General features: G+C 40.9%; 1 protein-coding gene across 3 annotated transcripts in view; it reads right to left on the reverse strand.

Moving 5' to 3' along the window:
- The window catches only part of BMPR1B (bone morphogenetic protein receptor type 1B), a 172,770-nt gene that overhangs the window by 44,293 nt on the left and 109,586 nt on the right, over positions 1–18,891 (reverse strand). Inside the window, exon 1 of one of the 3 annotated variants that reach the window (XR_001369494.2) lies at positions 16,113–16,241. The exons of the other annotated variants lie outside the window; for them this stretch is intronic. The gene's annotated coding sequence lies outside the window, so the exon portion shown is untranslated. Of the gene's footprint in view, positions 1–16,112; positions 16,242–18,891 lie in introns of those variants that run through there. 3 annotated transcript variants of the gene reach the window in all.

Raw genomic sequence — 18,891 nt, forward strand, 5'->3', positions numbered from 1 at the left:
ATATATACCTAGAAGTCAAATTACTGGGTCATCAGATAACTGTATGTCTAACATTCTGAGAAATGTCATGCTGTTTATCAAAGTGGTTATACCATTTTATATTTCCTGATGTAGTGTATGAGGGCTTCCATCTCCATTAACACATTTTTTTTTAATGTTAGAGGGTACATGTACGTGCATGAGACAGAGAGAGAAAGAGAGGGAGTGAGAAAGTACCTACAATGGAGCTTTGACACACTACAATCCTTTCTCCTCCAAATCTCCACCCTGTCAGGATCCTGGACATATGTATACAAGCCCAGAGTGAAACCAGCAGGGCCAGAACTCAAACCCTGGTAGGCCGTGCAAGATCTGGTTTGTTTTACACAGCACCTAACCACCTTGCTACGGGGCCAATTCAGTTACCTATCTTATTGTTTATAGCTGTCTCAGTGGGTAGGAAGTGGTATCTCATTGCGGTTTACGTTTGAATTTCTCTGACTGTTAGTTAACATTGTTGAGCATCTTTACATAAGATTATTAGCAATTTGTAATATTCCTTGAAAAAAATACCTGCCCAGATCCTTGTCTGTTTTTAAATTGGCTTATTTTTGTTTTTATTACTGATGTTTAATGGTTCTTTACATGATCTGGATTCACATGTTATCAGATGTGTAATTTGCAAATACATTCTCCCATTCTGTGGGCTGTCTTTTCAATTTCTTGATGATGTATTTTGAAGCAAAAAAATATTTTTTACCTCATGAAATGCATTTTGATATTTATTTTTTTCGATTGCTTATGCTTTCAGTGTTATATCTAAGAAACAACTGCTTAACAATACAAATGTGTTTATGCAAATGAGTAGCAGCTATTTCTTTTATTCTTCACTATCTTAAGTTTGCTATGTATCACTCCTATAAATATTTTAAGAGCTTTATGGGATATGACATAACTGTAAATGATGTGTCACTCTTTGAAATGGTTACAAAATTTATACTCTAATAATTGGTAAGAGTTCCCATTTCATCCTACCTTTGCCAAACCTTGGTAATTTCTAACTGTTCATTACTTTGCCAATCTGATGACTATAACTTAATATCTCTTAATATTTTAACATGCAAGTCTGTTTATTTAGCTTCTTTTCCTATGTTTCCATCTTCCTTCTCTGTGAATCACCTACTCATATTTTGTCATTTTCATTTTTTTCTCATTTTTCAAAATATGTAATAGATGAAAAATCCTCCTCAGTTGTTAGTTATGTAACATGCTTTCCACATGTCCTTTTGCTTGTTTGAACAGTTCAACTATTGATTTCACGGTTACCAAATTATAAAATGTTTTGTGTGTTCCGCATCTTTTTTAAAACTTTCAATCACATTAAGTATTCCCCTCTAAGAGATGTTGCATAGTGTAGCTGCTAATAGAAAAGACACAGAGGTCAGACTGTCTTGCTTTAAGTCTAGACTCTGCCATGTATTAATTTTATTACTTTCTCTAAACCTGTTTCCATGTTTCTCCAACAACAGGGATAATAAAAAGCACCAATCCCTATGGTAGACCCTAGGCTACAATCATATTAATTACTATCACTATGAAATCATACAGTCATAATCTTTTTTAATGGCGAGAGAGTTTGTGCACTTGCTGTGGTCTCAACACAATTCCTTCTCCTCTATTTCTTCATCCCATCAAGATTTGGGACATACATGCACATGCACCCCCCCCCCTGTGTTTTTCAAGCCACTAAGGCCACAACTCAAACTGCAGCTGGCCACATGGGATCCAGCTCCCTATATACAATGCTTAACCACTGTGCTATGGGGTCAGCCCCTGAAGTCCTAAGTTTGCACATCTGGAAGAGCATGTATCCTTATCTTGCCTTACGCAATTTTACGCCCAAAATCCTGAGAGGAAAATAGAGAAGAGACTGCAGCATGGCCATCCCTCATGGAGAAATATTTCTTACTTTCTGTCTCTCTGTCTCTCAGGAGAGTAAATGTGCCCTATAGCAAAGGCAATCTCTTGAAAAAATATAAAAAGGCACAAGAATAATAAAACAGTATAGAACTTCTTCTGGAGCAGAAGTCCCCAAACTCTGGACCACTGAGTCTGCAGCCTGTTAGGAAATGGCCACACGGGAGGAGGTAAGCCGGGAGGAGCCTAGCTTTATCTGTATTTACAGCCACTCCTCAACACTAGGGTTACTGCGGAACTCCACCTCCTATCAGATCAGCAGTGGCATTAGATTTCCCGGGAGTGCAAACTCTGTTGTTGTATAATGATTTTGTCATATGTTACAATGTAATTATAATAGAAATCAAGTGCATGATAAATGTAATGCACTTGAATCATCCTGAAACTATCCCTCCCCTACCCCTGGTCCATGCAAAAATTACCTTCCATGAAACCAGTCACTGGGGTCAAAAAGACAGAGGACTGCTATTCTGGAGGATAATTTTGGCTGAGCATCTACTAAAATACAAACAGACGACATGGCATCCTCTGCAGATCTTCAAAACGCCTTTAGCTAGTAAATACAAGAATCAAAAAAGTTCCAAAGGACCAAGCATTCTCACTGAGCTTGCAAAACGACGTCAGGATTCACAGTTACTGAGGAAGTAATCAATGGAAAGAAAGAAAAGGGAGGATAAACACCACAGCAAATTTACCTGCTGAAGAGAGTTAATCAATTAGCCCAGAACATTCCACAGAAACTGCGCAAAGCCATAAAATCCAAAGTGTAAATCTAGAGGATTCCAGTGCAAGTGATATTCTACAATGGAAAAGAATAATAACCGTGTAATTTTGGCATTAAGAAATAAATCTGTAGAGGTGTTAGCACTCACTTTCAAGGTGTAAAGCTGCAGATCACATTTCTTATTTGCAGTCATAGCTACTCAGGATATTTTTCAAGTAATCAATCGCAACAGATTAACATTTTAGGAAGAAACATGAGGGAAGGATGCTCATGTTCAACCTGAAGTCAAAATTTATTTCTAGTATTTAAGGAAGTTTCTCAACTTTTTCCCTTCTCACTTCACATACAAGTTGGTTCAGCACAAACTACATAGAGGTTGCATTTCTGTGAGCACATTATGAGAGCCTAAATGAATACAGGGAATACAGGGTGCTGTGTGCAAACTAGAATGTAGTCTGAAAACTCAACTAGGAAAACCAAAGCACAAGAGGATAGTTCTGGGCTTTATTTATACACTAACCACATTCTCAGTGGTGATGGAGGTGGTGGTGTGTGTGATTTTGTAACCTCTTACGTAAAATCCTTATGTGTCACAGACTTTGTTGTAGCTTTCCAAACATTCAGCCTAAATTGCAATCCTAAAACGGTATTTCCATGCAGTTCTTAAAAAACTACAACAATAACTCTGAGACCCCCAAGTTCTGTTCAGGCTCTGACTCAAATAGTGAGACTTTAGACAAGTCATCTAATAACTCTGTACACCTCATTTTCTTTGCTTGCAAAAGTGAGAAAACGGAAGTAGATTAACTAGGTCTTTTCCAAATGGAAGTGTAGGTGCTGTTCGAATGTATTTCCACTCAGTTTGTTGTAGGTTGTGCAGATGTGTGTTTACATAATGGCACTTTATTTTCTGCTAAAGGAAACCTTCGGCTCCATCATCCCACACACAAACTACTTCCGTTCTCACTTGAAAGGAAATTCCTTTTTAAGGTTCACAGTACATTAGAGACAGCTGCATTGCTGAGCTTCCTCCAGAAACTTTAAAAAGCTGCAGATGTAGCCCATGCATGACATGGATCACAGAACAAGACAATCCCAAACATTTAGACTGCCCTTCTCTTTTCCTCTTTTACTGTTACGCATGCCGGGGGATTGCTTGACTACAAAAAATGTGTGTGTGCTTTAAGTGAAGTCCCTGAGGGAACACAGGAACTCGCTAAGCGACTATCTTTTCTGCTCATTTCCAAAGCGTGATCAGTTAAAGAGTGCATTTCCAGCTAATGACTTTAACAACAGTTAGTCACTACCTATGAACTTCCAAAGAGACACATCTCACCACAGCCACATGTTCCTGTATGTGTTTCAATACTGCGCTGAAACTCTAATATGTTTGTCTGGAAAGCTCAATTCTGGCCCAGCAAAACAATACTTAAATTAAGGTGGTAAGAATTCTGGTACAGAACTATTCCAGCAAAAGCAGAAAAAGAGAGTCATGACTTGGTTTCTTCCACAACAGTCCCCCAAACTGCCTCTATAGCCAATAAAGGCAAACTATTTTCCCTGGAAATAACATGTTTAATACGATCGGGCATGAGCCAAGAGCTTGTGAGCATCCAAACAGCACGTGATGGCACTCACTGAGGGCAGTTCATGGAGCCAGCTGCGAAGACTTCCAGGCGCTAACAGGTGTGCAATAACTATCTGGAGACAGAAATCCGCTGAATTTATCTGAGGGGAGGAAGGGAAATTTGTGATTCCAATTTTATTGCCCTCCTCTCAGAAATCCTTCAGTCACACTTGGAATGTTCCACGTAAATGAAGACTTACGATCCCGTCTTCATTGTTAGGACGGATGTGTCAGCAGTGCTAAGATAAACTGTTTTATCAAATTCTATGTCATAGCAATGTACTGTTTTGTGAAAGAATCTCTACACTGGCTATGTGGGTAAATTACTTTTGAAACAAATAATGGCAATTCTGTTTAAATTACCCATTATTATAAGAGATTCTTCTCTCAGAAAGGAGGAGTGAGAGTTTTTGTCCGTAGGTAAGGTGTTCATTGAAATTGCTTAACTAGAATTCAAAGCGCAGGAAATAAATCCCTTGGGCTATCTTATTAAGCTGAAATGTTCTGGCCTCAGCTTCCAAATGTTTGGTTTTGGACTGGATTGTCGCAACAGTCATGATGTATTCTTTCTACATAAAAATGCGCTGTGACTCCGATGACCCAATAGGTCAGGGATGAGATACTGGGACCTGATACCTTAAAAATGACCCACAGTGACTGCGATAACTGCAACTATGGGTTTCTCACCTCGGTGGCTGCTGGGTGCCCCTGCTCACCAGCTGACTCCGACTCTCGGCCACCGCATCAAGCCCTCAGTCCCACCAGGCCAGAAGAAGGCAGAAAATCACCTGATCCTGAACTCAGGTCTCTCCTGCCACACTGCACAAAGCTGCCACAAAGAAAACATATTGGCCAACTGCTCTATTATTGTTGGCAAGCACCAAAATTTGCTCAAAACCTTTACAAATGAAACCCAGCTGCTAAAGCTCAATCCCAGATGTCTTCTACAATGTGTGGCTTTGATAGATTAAATTGAGCATAAGAAAGAGATGAAATATATGAAAATCTAATTTGCAAGATGTTTGTTATTAAGTCTACGTTACCAAAAAAAGGTAGAAAATTGTATTTTTCACTGTAAGAGGTTAAGTAGAATAGATTAATACTATTCATGATAGCTACCAAAATGCCTGTGTTATGAATAAACAGTTGGGTGTATATCTATAAAATCCAGGCTAAAAACGATCTGCAGAAATGCCCCAGCGAGAGAATGTCAGGAGCCCGTAAACTCACAGGAGTTAGCGGGACGCTCCTTCTCCTTCAGGCCCATCCCCCAGCTGGAGCACGTTGTCACTTGGGGCATAGGAAATTAAGTGGGAAATATTTAGTGATAGTGTCTGATTTCAATAAACTGTAATAATCCTATAAAAACAGATGGATAGGAAACACGTGTGTGGGGATATGTATAATGTGTGTGTGTAAGAACCATGATGTGTCTATAATATTTTCTTATAATTTTAAGTTATTATCACATTTCTCCCTAGATAGATATTTAAGTTACTTAGAGATTAAAATAGAAGTGTGTGTGTATGTGTGTGTGTGTGTGTGTGTGTGTGTGAAGTAAAAAAGGCAACTTGTTTAGCAACCTCAACTGAGTGGCATCTGCCCTTCTCCTGTCACCAGGTCACAGGGGAACCCTTGTTGTTGCTGTTGTTTTCCAGGTCACTGCCCCGTTCTCAACAGCCTCTGCAGATTTCAGAGGCTAAGAAATTAGAGCATCTCTCATATATTCCCCCAAAGAGCTGCTGCAAATTCCCTCACGTAAAAGAGCTTAGATTCCAGGAGTCAGTACAGCCCAGTCCTCTGAGAACATTACCATTATTTTTCAAATAGGAACGCACAGTGTTACTTTGTGACAGAATCTGAAAACGTATTACCACTAAGATAAACATCCAGTCAAAAAAGTATATAATCATTAAAATTATACACAACTATAATCAAGTTTTTATGATTTTTTTCAGACTTCAAAAACTGATTTGAGGCACCAGCAGATAGCAGAATGGTTACATCACTGGACTCCCATGTGGCGGACCATGGTTCACATCCGATACCCAGTGGCTTAAAACTCATGCTGGGCACGCATGGACACGTGTCTAAAATCCCCAAAGGAGAATGGAGGAGAAGGAATTGCAGTATCGCTATCCTCCCTGCGAGGTGATTTCTAGCTTTCTGCCTCTCTCTCTCTCTCTGGCAAGCACACACACTCTATAGCAAAAAAATCTCTTTTAAAAAAGTGATTTGAAATATTTTAATTTTTTTCAGACTTGAAAAAACATTTTTATCATTTTGTTTTGAAGTTTTTGCCATATGGTGCATGCACTCACTGGAGAGACAGACAGGGAAAGTGAGAAGTCACCCCCTGAGGGCAGGGCCATGTCACAATCCCTTCTCATCTATTTTCTTCTCAAATTCTGAGCACATACACACACATGCCTGGCATGATTTTTTAAGCCACCATGTCCAGGATTCAAACCATAGTTGTCCATGGGGGAGTTCAGCACCTTTAATCACCAGGACACCTGCTGGCCCCAATAATAGTTGTTTTAATTTTTTTTAAAGGGAAATTAAAATAAGGGTAAACACTTTAGCAAAGATATAGCTGAAGAGCGACTATTTCCATAAACATAATAACAGGAATGTAATTTCATGATGAATTTGCAAAATAACTGTGGGCTCAGATTTTCTGAAGCTGAATGCAATAGGCCTTGGCACACTTCGTATTTGAAAGTAAACAGAAATGGCCAGATGACATTTTAAGGTGACTAAACTGTCTCACATTTGGCTTATATGTCATCAGTGCAGCTCCCACATCATAGAAGTTACACAATGGACTAAAGAGTTGGTAAGCCACTGTTTCTTTATATGTAACTTCCCTTAAAATTGTAAAGATACCAAGATGAATATGAGGTGTGTGTGTGGGGGGTTATAGCACGAGATACTACAAGATAGTAAAAAATTATGAATCAAAACATTTTTTAGCATATACTCACAGGTTGTCAAGATACTGGGTCAAGGGGCCAGCAGGTGGCGTGGTGGTTGAGGCTGACTCCCACATGGCCGATCACAGTTCAAGTCCCAGACTGGCAGCTTGCTTTCTCACTTTGCCTCTCTCTCTCTCTCTCTCTCTCTCTCTCCCTTGAGAATGCATGCCCTGTAGCAAATTAAAAAAAAAAACTAATAATGATAAATAAAATTGAATAATTCAAAAATATATACATAGGGTCATCATCAGGAAAGTCGTGACACACTTCTGCATTAAAACAAACAAACAAAAAAAAAACACAGAAAAACACATTGTGGGGCACAGTAGCAATGTACTGCTCAAGCAAAGCTGGATCCCACATGGCGACAATGGTTTGAATCTCTGTCCCAGTTAGCCAGAAACGTGCCAGGCACACACGTGAGTGGCCCAGATCTGATGAGATGGAGGACTGGAAGGAGACTGGAGTGCAACCAGTGTGTATGTGCGTGTGTGTCTGTCTGCCCCCTCTCTTTCTATCATGAATAAAGAAAATAAACTTTTAAAAGGTAAATTAGAAATATACATTATTGGGACCAGCAGTTAGCGTAATGGCTATGTTGCTAGACTCCCACGTAGTCGACCGCGGTTCGCATCCCGGACCCGGTGGCTTAAATTCATGCCAGGTGCGTGTGCATGCGTGCCCAAGATCCCAAGAGGAGAATGGAGCAGAAGGGATTGCGGTGTGCCCATTCCCACTGGGGGAGGGAGGGTGATTCCTTGCTTTCTGTCTCTCTGTCTCTCTCTTGTCTGTCTGGCGAGCGCACGTGCCCTACAGCGAAAACCTCTCCCCCAAAAAAGAAAAGAAACATATATTATTTTCCTCTGAACTCCACAACAGATACAAACATAGTTTCAAATCCTCAGGTCCCAAAGTCTGGCCAGATGAATAGGTACACTGCTAGCCTCTAACTTGCGGCCTGTACCAGAACAGAAAAAGATAAACTTTATGAGATGCTCTTTGTGAGACGTAAGGTTGCAACAATTTTAGTAAAGTCGTGAGAATTATACATGACAATCTGCAGAAATTAAAGTCTGTCAAGTCACTACATTACTTATTTCATATATTATCTCTGCCACCACCCTGATATTCTAAATTTCTTTAGTATCTTTCTTTAAATGGCAAAAAATAATCACATGCCTCTTTCATGACTGCTAAAATACTTCAGCAAAAGGTAAACGAACATATTAACATTATTTTTGGTAGTAACTTTTCCTGGATACTGAAGTGTCAACTAAGAAACACTAAAGCGATTTTTAATAATTTTTCTAAACATCTAGCAATTCATCATCAACAACGGAGTACTGGACGTACCCATCCTGCTATTACAAGTGGCAACAGTAGTTACACTAAGTGGTTTTTTAAAGAATTACATTATTTAATTTTATTAGTAGTATTGTTTTTTAGAGAGTTTTTTCTGGGTTTGTTCTTGTTTTGCTACAGGGAACATGCACTCGCCTGAGAGACAGAGAGAGAAATCATCCCCCAGGGGGACAGCCACACTGCAACCCCTTCTCCTCCATTCTCCTTTTGGGATTTTGGGCATACATGTACGTGCGCCTTGGTTGAGTTTCAAGCCACAGGGTCCAGGACTAGAACCAAGGTTGACTGTGTGGGAGCCCAGCAACATAACCCTTATGCCATTGCTGGTCCCTAATTTTATTATTATTTTTAAATTTGACCAAAGACAAAGAAAGAGAGAATGAGATGGAAAGTGAGATAGCAAGCTGCCAGGTCCGGGACTCAAACCTCAGTTAGCCATGCAGGAGTCCAGCACCTTAATCACCACACCACCTGCTGGCCCCACATTAAATGTTTTTGATTGCCAACTCAATCTAAAATCTCTAGAAAACCTATACCTGCTCACAGAGCTTACTACTGTCTAGTGGTCATCTCGGTATTCAAAGGGTTACATCTGTTTATTCTAAGGGTTAGCACCAATCAAATTTTCTCTCCAAAAATTAAGATAAAAGACAGTGCAGTATATATCAGTTAACTCTAGTGAGCCAAGCAAAAGCAGCTTGAAACATCACGGATGGCAGTCACATTCTGGGTCGTGGGACATAATGAGGATGTCCTGGGAGGTACAATGTGTGTGATGCACTCAGGATACAACGATCAATTCAAGGAACTGGTTACTTTTTGTTGGAGAAGCTTCGTTTCCAGCATAAGAGTGACATGTATAAGGATAAACCACGATATATACTCTAAGGGAAAAATAAAACTCACAAAGAGGGATTATATAGGGAATCTCACTTAATGTAAACTCTTCAGAAAAATTTAATGTAATAACACTTAAGCAAATGTATGGATGGGGAGAGGAGAAAAGCAAGGGTTTTCCAGGCTGGGGAACCATATGTGAAATACCTCAATGAAGAAAGTTTAGTTTTTGTTTGTTTTGTTTTGTTTCATTTACAGCTAAAGGTCCATGTAACTGATATGCAATAATTCAAGAGTTACTGAGACCAAGGGGCCACCTGGTGATCGGTGGTAAAATGGAACTTTCTGCAAGGTGATTCCACATAGAAAGGTCCTCAGTTCAAGTCCCAAGACCTCCCAGAACATGCCAGGCACTCACCCATGACCAGCTGAAGCTGGGAGTGAACTGCAGCACGAACACCCTGGGAGGGGTACTGTCTGTGTCTAGCTTTCTCTACCTCTGATAAAAGAAACAAATATGTTCTAAAATTTCACAATAAAAAAATAAGTGCTGGGACCAGCAGTTAGCATAATGGCTATGTCGCTGGACTCCCACGTGGTCGACCGTGGTTCGCATCCCAGACCTGGTGGCTTAAACTCACACCAGGCACGTGTGCATGCGTGCCCAAGATCCCGAGAGGAGAACGGAGGAGAAGGGATTGCAGCATGGCCATCCCCCCTGGGGGGTGATTTCTTGCTTTCTGTCTCTCTGTCTCTGTCTGTCTGTCTGGCGGGCGCGCGTGCCCTATATAGCAAAAACCTCTCCAAAAAACAAAATAAGTACTGTGATGACCTGCAAAGGATGACGGGATAGTTGACACATCGAACCCTGCAGGCTACATAAAGACCTGGATTTTAGCCTAAATTCAAGGAGCATCCATGAAATCTTTTAGATCGAAAAGAAGGAAACAGAAACACACAGGCAAGAAGAGGGGAAGGTCCACAAGGCGGCTCAGAGGCACACACACAGGAAGCAGCTCCGGTCCTCAGGGCCCTCGGGGTCCCCTGAGACCTGTGTTTTCCTTTTTATGTCTCCATTCAACTTTTCTACTTAAGTTTGTGTTTATTTTATAACCAAAATAGCTATACCAATAATATGACTTTACATGAATAAACTAGTTATCAAAAAAGATGTGGTTGAGATGGTATCAAGCCAAGAAACCAGTTAATCTAAAACCAACAACTTCTTTAGAGGTAAAAGAAAAATGGAGAGGCCTAGAACAAGAATTATCCTGAGAACACAGTCACAAAATCATCCTTGTATATCATTTATTTATTTATTTATATCTTTTCTTTTAGAGAGGTTTTTATTTTTTTTTTTGAGAGTCTTTTTTTTTTTTTCGCTATAGGGCGCTTGCGCTCACCAGATAGACAGAGAGAGACAGAGAGACAGAAAGCGAGAAATCACCCCCCAGGTGGGGATGGCCATGCTGCAATCCCTTCTCCTCCATTCTCCTCTCGGGATCTTGGGCACGCACGCACACGCGCCCAGAGTGAGTTTAAGCCACCGGGTCTGGGACTCGAACCACGGTTGACTACGTGGGAGTACAGCGACATAGCCATTATGCTAACTGCTGGTCCCTAGAGAGGTTTTTGCTATAGGATGCGTGCATTCTCTGGAAACACAGGGAGAGAGAAAGTAAGAAATCACCCCCTAGCGGTGATAGCCATCCTGCAATCCCTTCTACACTCTCTCAGAATTTGGGGCATGAACACACACACCCGGCATGAGTCTCAAGCCTACAGGCCCGAGACTTGAGCCATGGTTGGTCACGTGGGAGTCCAGTGTCTTAACCACAATGCCATTTGCTGGCCCCACCCTTACATATTTTAACATGAACATTTCTTTTTCTTTCTTTCTTTTTCTTTGGAGAGGTTTTTCGGTAGGGTGCATGTGCTTGCCAGAAAGAGAGAGACAGAAAGTGAGAAATCACCCCCCAGGGGGGATGGCCACACCACAATCCCTTCTCCTCCATTCTCCTCTCGGGATCTTGGACACACACGTACGTACATGCGCCTGGTGTGAGTTTAAGCCACCAGGTCTGGGACTCAAACCATGGTCAACTACATGGGAGTCCAGTGACATAGCCATTACGCCAACTGCTTGTCCCAACATGAACATTTCAAAACCAACAAATGCCCATCATGATGAAGTAACTTTTCTACATATGAGAAAAGCATGAGAGTCAAGATCAGACAAGTCAATCTAGACCTAAAATGTACCATGAGAAAAATTGATAGAAAATTTAGCTCCTAAAGATAATTTTTCTGTAAGTAGTTGTCAATACTTTCCCTTATTTGGAATTTGTTCAACTTCCAGTATGAATTCTAAATGTAGACATGCTTTTGAAAAGTTAGAAAAAAGAATCACAGATTTGTTCCTGACAGTTCAAAGCGAATAAAAGATACACACTGCAAATTCAACTGGTCAAGGAGGGAAGAGAAAAAAACAAAAAACGAGTTCTGCTGATGTTTCTAATGACTCTCACCTTTCCAAAACTTTTTACGTATTTGTGATTTAACATTAAATGACACATACTCAGATTTTTCTACATATATAAGACTTACATATATTATGGCCACCACTTTTTAAAGGACAAAACTTCTATTAAAAAAGATGAGACCAAATCATTTGAGCCTATACTCGATGGTTATGTGTCCATAATCTACTGTCCAGAATTTAAGAACTGCACTGTAGTCGTTCTCCTCCCAGGTAAATTGCCCCTGAGATTAAATTTCTTACATCTGTGATGCTCACCACAACCTGCAGCTACTGCCCACTAATAGCCTGAGATGAACTGTTGGCAATGCCACATAATCGCTGCCGCAGAAAACAGTTTAAACGCAGGACCACGTGTACACATTCACAGCTGTTGGCCTGACAGTTTGGATTTTCACTCAATTTTGCCATATGGGAACAAGGATCATTTTTCACTTAAAAATATTACCAAAAATTGATACCCTATGGCAAAATCACCATTCTAATTTTGAAACTGCACATTCACTACCATGGTTGTTTTCCTCCTGTTACTGAGGTCCCGATTTGCTCTCATTTCACTCAAAACATTTCATAAGCTATTTTATTTGAATTTTAAATGAGTGTCAGCCAGGTCAGACTTCCACATTACAATAGGAAACCTATGGAATATGGCCTGGCACTGTAGAAGGAGGACGTAAACTCTGGGTTCTACAAAACCACAGGAGCCATGGAGACTGGGGTCTGTTTGTGTTCACTGGGTGTAGGGATTTTCTTTTTCTATTTTTTTCTTTTCATAAGGAACTGATTCCTACTTCCTATCTCACCTCATTTTCCTCTGTCTTTATTGACGTAGAATGATTCGTAAACTAATGTGGCTGCCAACTTTTATTTTAATATGATTGTTACAATAAACTATTGCCATGATTTTATGGGTGGGAGGGAACACTAGAAATGTTCACATGTGCATTTAACAAGGAGCTGAATGAAAATGTCACTTTTTCCATGCCAGAACATGAGGCTGAGGCCTTCAGGAAAGCCACTCTCTTCCCACCAAGGGGCTACAACTCCAACACACTCACTCTGTTCTTAGGTCTGTCGTCTTGTCACCACACTGAATTCCTGGAGCAGAACTGGAGGAGAATGGTAGTGACAAACATGACGTGTGAGACTGTTCATACATGACACTAGATTCCATGCTTTGACACTATTCACACAGTGCACTCTATTTAGTATGTTAATACTGTTTACAAGCCGCGGGATACTTATCCTGGTCGCCTGTGCTAGAGTTCTGAAAGTACAGGGGCAAGGTAGGCTAAGTAGCTCGATTCTAAAAATAATCTGTTCCAAGTAGAAATGAACAGTACAGATTTTCACCATTACAAGGTCATGGTTTCATTTTTAGGAAGATAGTGTCACATTTCAGGAGCTATAGCTGGGGGAGACGGGAGGGATGTTTCTGAAGTATTCATAATGTGCTCAAGTTCAAAACTACCAAGATGTGCTCTGCTTCCTTTCTTCTAAGCCTTTGTCTCCTCAAGTAAAACATGGCAGATAAGATGTCAGCAGTGATAAGACGAAGGCAGGAGTCACCTCGCACACAGGCCACCCAGGCCAGCTCAGCGGGCTGTGGCACCATCTGGGGTGGGGGTCACAGTATCACCCATACGTCTTCCATGTACAACCTCCAGGCTTATGTGTATTTACTTAACATAACAGTCAAAGCTCACACTGTCCAAATGTCTTCTGTTATCATTCAGAAATGCATTTAGGTTTAAGAAAGATTTAAGGTCTCAGAATATTAATGTTAGCCTTTGACCCACACTTAATGGTCTTGGCCACTTCATTGATCTGTGCTTCGTATTCACCATTTTTTGTGTGGTCATCCTTCTTACTAAAGTAGACACAGAATTAACGACTGTACGCATGTGACTAGTAGTCAAGGAATATTTCACTTCAGTAGTCACATTGCTTAATCCCAATTAAATTTATAATCCCTGGCTATTACATATCATATTCTGCAACCAATGAGAAAAAAATCAGAAACTACACCAAATTCATAAAAAGTTACAGATAGAGAAATGTATTTAAAAGGGGGAAAAGGAGGCGGAACTTTACTGGTGACAAAGCTGGAAATTACCAATTGGGATTGGCCACGTTAGACTGAAATGTAAGCTACCGAATTCTTCACCATCATGTCTCAACGTAAATTTCCAGCTCACTGTCCCCTATACTTGTATAAATCAATTCTAGCAAACCCTTAGGGAATACTGTGTGCCAGACACTATGTAAGTGCTTATGTTACTCATTTAATCAACTTTATGGTAAATATAATTATTAGCCCCATTTTACAAATGACAACACTGAGACACCAGCAAGATAAATTCATTTGGGTTCAACATATATAGCAAGTGGCAGAGTTAAGGCTCAAACCTAGATACGCTAGGTCCAAAATTCATACTTTTTAATTGCCAGAGCATGTGTGCACTCTCCAGAGAGAGATAGGAGAGATAAAGAGACAGAGAAAGAGAGAGAAAGTAAGAAAGCATCCCCCTAAGGGGGTGTGGTCATACTGTAATCAGTTCTCCATCCCATCAGGATTTGGGGTACACATGCACATGTACCTAGCAAGTTTTGCAAGTTGCCAGGGCCAGGATTAGGACCATGACCAGTCATGTGGGATACAGCTCCCTTAACTCCTAAGCTACAGGGCTGTCCCCAGAATTCATACTCTTAAGCACCATGACATAAGATAAATCGAAACCACACACACACACACAGCCCTGGACAGGGAATTTAACGCAAGGCTCCCTAAAACTATATGAAGGCAAGAAATTAAGATTCAACCTTCTCACCAGAAAAATATGACATTACTTTATATAACAGCATTTTAAGGTACATTCTTAAGTCTAGCATTTAGTCATTCAAAGATTCCATCTGTAGCATATGGCTCTTTTTTTTATTGGCATAACTCAATACTAAATTCAGGTATCCACACGTTTCAAAAGAAAAATGCTGAAAGAATTTAAAAGTTACCCTCAGGCAATGAAGATGCAGTAACAGGTAGAATACAACAGAGGAGTAGGAATTTGGCCTCATGTATATCATGCTTTAAGCCTCCTAGAACATTCTTAAGAAGCAGATTTCCTAGATTCTTTCTATAAGCATTTTTATATAAACTTAAGCCACAAAATACAATATTTTAATAGTGTCATGGACTACTTTGGGTCATAAAAACCTTAAACCTGCAGGTGCCTATCAAAAGTACATGCCGATTGATAACACATATTTCCGGATAAGCAGTATAGTCAAATCGGTTCCCTAATACACACCCACAAATACATGAAGTTAAACTACAAATGCATTTCATTCTCATTAACATGCCCTTAATCATCTGGCTTAATTATATAAAACCATTATTTCCTACCTTACAACTTATTTATTGCTATCACTGCCTGGCTAGTTATTTCATATTGTTACCTTTCTTCTCATTTGAAAATAGTTCACATACTCTTAAAATTACTTTTGTCCAAATTTTTAAATAATTTATGAACATTTCTATCTCTGTCAATTTGATACAAGAATAATTCCTCTGGACAACATTATCACAAGGCACATCTTCAATATGGATAAACATTAACATATTTACAAACTGTAAGTAGGGCTGTTATAAAATTACGGATTTATTCAATGCATGGCTGTGAAAATCATGCTGAACTTCAAAGCTAATTAGCCCACCTATAACAATCTAACACTAGTCAAAATGATCAAAACAAAGCTTGTTAAAATGGTGCCTTTCTTAAATTCTTTCTTCCATTCTGCAAAACTGTCACGGTAGGTTGAGAAGCAACTTCCTACTCTAAGTTCAAACTGGATTGCATCTCATTCTTCAAATATTAAGGAAAGCATTACATTGCTTTACAAGTATTCTAATAGACTACTTAAAAAACTCTGCCCTGGTACAGAAGGCAGTAAAACGACAGAGCAGTTGAGAATGGGAGTAGAAATTGTCAGCCACTGAACTTCTGCCCTGCACGTTCCCTTCTATGATAAAAGCCAGGAAACCAGACGTCCACTCAGCCCGGTGAGCTCTGCGCGGGGCGCGGACCTTACCCCTCGCAGGCATAGACGAATGAGCAAGGGAATGCGAAGCTCCCAGCCTAGCTCCTCCGGGCAGCCAGGGCAGCCAGGGCAGCAGGAGCCGTCCCAGCCGCCGCCTGCAGGAGCCTCCTGCGTCCTGCCGTCCTCTGTCCTCCTCTCTCAGGCTCCTCCGGCCGCTCTTGGCAGACCCTCGGCGCGCCTGCCAGCAAGCCTGAGCCGGACCGTGAAAGACAAGCCTGTTACAAACTGCTTCTGTCACCACAGGGACTTCAACTGATCACCTCGTGGGGAGGACAACAAAGGGCGGTGAGGACCCCGGGCCGGATTGTTTTCTTAAGAAAGGAGCCTGACCCAGCTGCCCACACAAGGGCCCGCTCAGAGGGGCTTCCCCCTGCACTGGCACCGTGAGTCCCCCACACCCTGGGAGCCACAGCAGCCCACACCCACTCTGTCCTCCGACAGCTTATTTCTCATTTCCCCACGGTTGGTTCTCTGCTAAGCATCCTAACTGTCGGGAGCACTGGAAGGACAAGGGGAGGCCGCTCTTTTTCTTTGACGAGATCACTGAAATAGTGCAACACAGCCAGTGTCACTTCGGGCGGTTTTCTCACCCCACATCCAGATTTAAATAATGAAGCTCAAGCCTTTGAATCCAGGGCACGGCTATGAAAAGGGGTCACGTGTAAAAGACATCCCTAATGAATGCAGCAACTTCAAATATTCCGGCTTAGTTACTTACTAACCAATTCGTTTTAAATGACTACTGCTTTAAGTTTCCTATGTAGAAATAAAAAGTGCTATGAACCTTAGTACAGACATGAAACCACTGTAAGTTTTTCAACTTTTTAGACTTTAACTGTAATTGTAACCTCACACAAACTATGAATATTTTCATCCAGTTTAATTTTTCAGGATACTGACTAAATTTTCTCAGCACTAAAAGCCTTTGCAGTCTCTCATTTCCTTTCACTTTTGATAACTGTCCATAATAAAAGAAAAGCAAGGAATATTAAAGAATTGTCAGAATGAGTAGAAACTATTAATACCATGTTACCACAGACAGATACAGACTAGTTATTAAACTTCACCCATTTGCCTGAAAAAGATTTATCTAAGACATTACATGTTTTCTTAGTATTTTAAGAATTACTTTCTTGGACTAAAAAGCTCTGCTGTCTTCTCATTTTTAAGAGACACCCACTCAGGCCATCCCAGAGCCCCAGACTCCACGCTGCGCTTCTCAGCACTGCGCCACTAGGTGCACCTGAATCTGTCGTCCGGCTCCCGGCAGCCTGCCCATTGATCTTCTTGGTTTTACAAGGACTATGATCAACCGCACACCCTCAGTTCATAGTCTCATGAGATGAGATTGAACAGAAACAGCATTTTTCACCATACAGGAAAAGGTAGAATATGCTGAGCTGCGTCCACCGCACATCTTCCACTTCCCAGACACCATGCAACACACGGATCAGGAAAATGGCAGGTGGAGGTAGTGACAAGGGATTCCAGATCTTTCTCCACACCCTTTTTGGTTAGGAAGGGAGACTGACTGAGGATGGTCAGGAACAGGGGGGTAAGATGTGGGAAAAGCAGACAGAAATCAAGCAACAGAATCCGTTGCTCAGGCTTTCTCTCTTTGGCTCAGAGCCACGTTCACAACATGGTTCCACTGCCAATTTGGAAGCCAGCCCTGAGCTCTGGGGCAAGGAGTGAATGGCTGAAATGTGGGACAGCTCCCACTGCTCACACGTCCCCGGTACGGGCATCCAGAAATGGACAAAGCAGGAGGAGGATCTTCGCCGTCTCCCCCGAATCCTCACTCAGTTCAAAGCAATTCCTATCAGCAAGCCGTCCTGACTTGAAGTTACGCACTAGAGTGGAGGCCCTCAAGAGTGCCACAGAACAAATATAATAAAGAATTAAGCAGAAAATGTAAGATGCCTAAGCATGAAGTGCCCCAAAAGAAATACACATGGAAACTCAGACTAGGAGATAGATCAGACTGGGCCAAAGCTGAGGGGAGAGCAGATGCTGAAAGAGGACTTGAACAGACAGCGCCATGGAAGAGTTGGGGAGGGAAGAAATCATACAAGCAAGGCTCAGAGGTAGGGATAAAACTTTCATGTGTGCAACAGCACAAGAAGAAAACTTACTGGAACACATGGCTCCGATTAGTTAAGAGGCTGGAGAAAAAGACAAAGTAGAACCAGATCATGCAGGACTCTGAATACGGGTTAAAGAGTTTACACTGTTTATTATAAAATAACTGAAAATGGTTTGAGCAACTGACTGGGGCTGGAGGACTAAAAAACGCCTTAGGAGTTCAGCATGTACGATGAATCTCTGAAACTCCACCATGATGAGAGGCAAGTAAAAATTAGATTAAATGTGAAGATAAATGTCCACTTGGTGAAATATTTTGCAAATATAGATTTTTTTCTTTTCTATTATTAATATGAAAAAATTCAAGATAGGTCCATATGCACTCCCGCCATTTTGCCTCTACTGCTCACCATAGCTGGGTCTCAGTACTAAAAAGCTCAAGATGTTCTGCAGAATGCATATTAGGTCCTAGGTCCTAGACTGTTAGGCTAAATAAATAAATAAACTAATAATGCTCATTATTTAGATCAGATAATATCTGGTTTATCAAAGCAACCCAGATTTGCATATGACTCACCTGAGTGACATCATTTATCCACAGTTTACATCCTAATTTCCAAAGCCTCATCTAATAAAGCCTCTCTCCACACCAGGTCCACCCTTGGTTTAGTGGCAGGGGTTCCTG

The sequence above is a fragment of the Tupaia chinensis genome, unplaced genomic scaffold (assembly GCF_000334495.1).
Source record: "Tupaia chinensis unplaced genomic scaffold, TupChi_1.0 Scaffold143631_1, whole genome shotgun sequence".
Taxonomy (NCBI): domain Eukaryota; kingdom Metazoa; phylum Chordata; class Mammalia; order Scandentia; family Tupaiidae; genus Tupaia; species Tupaia belangeri.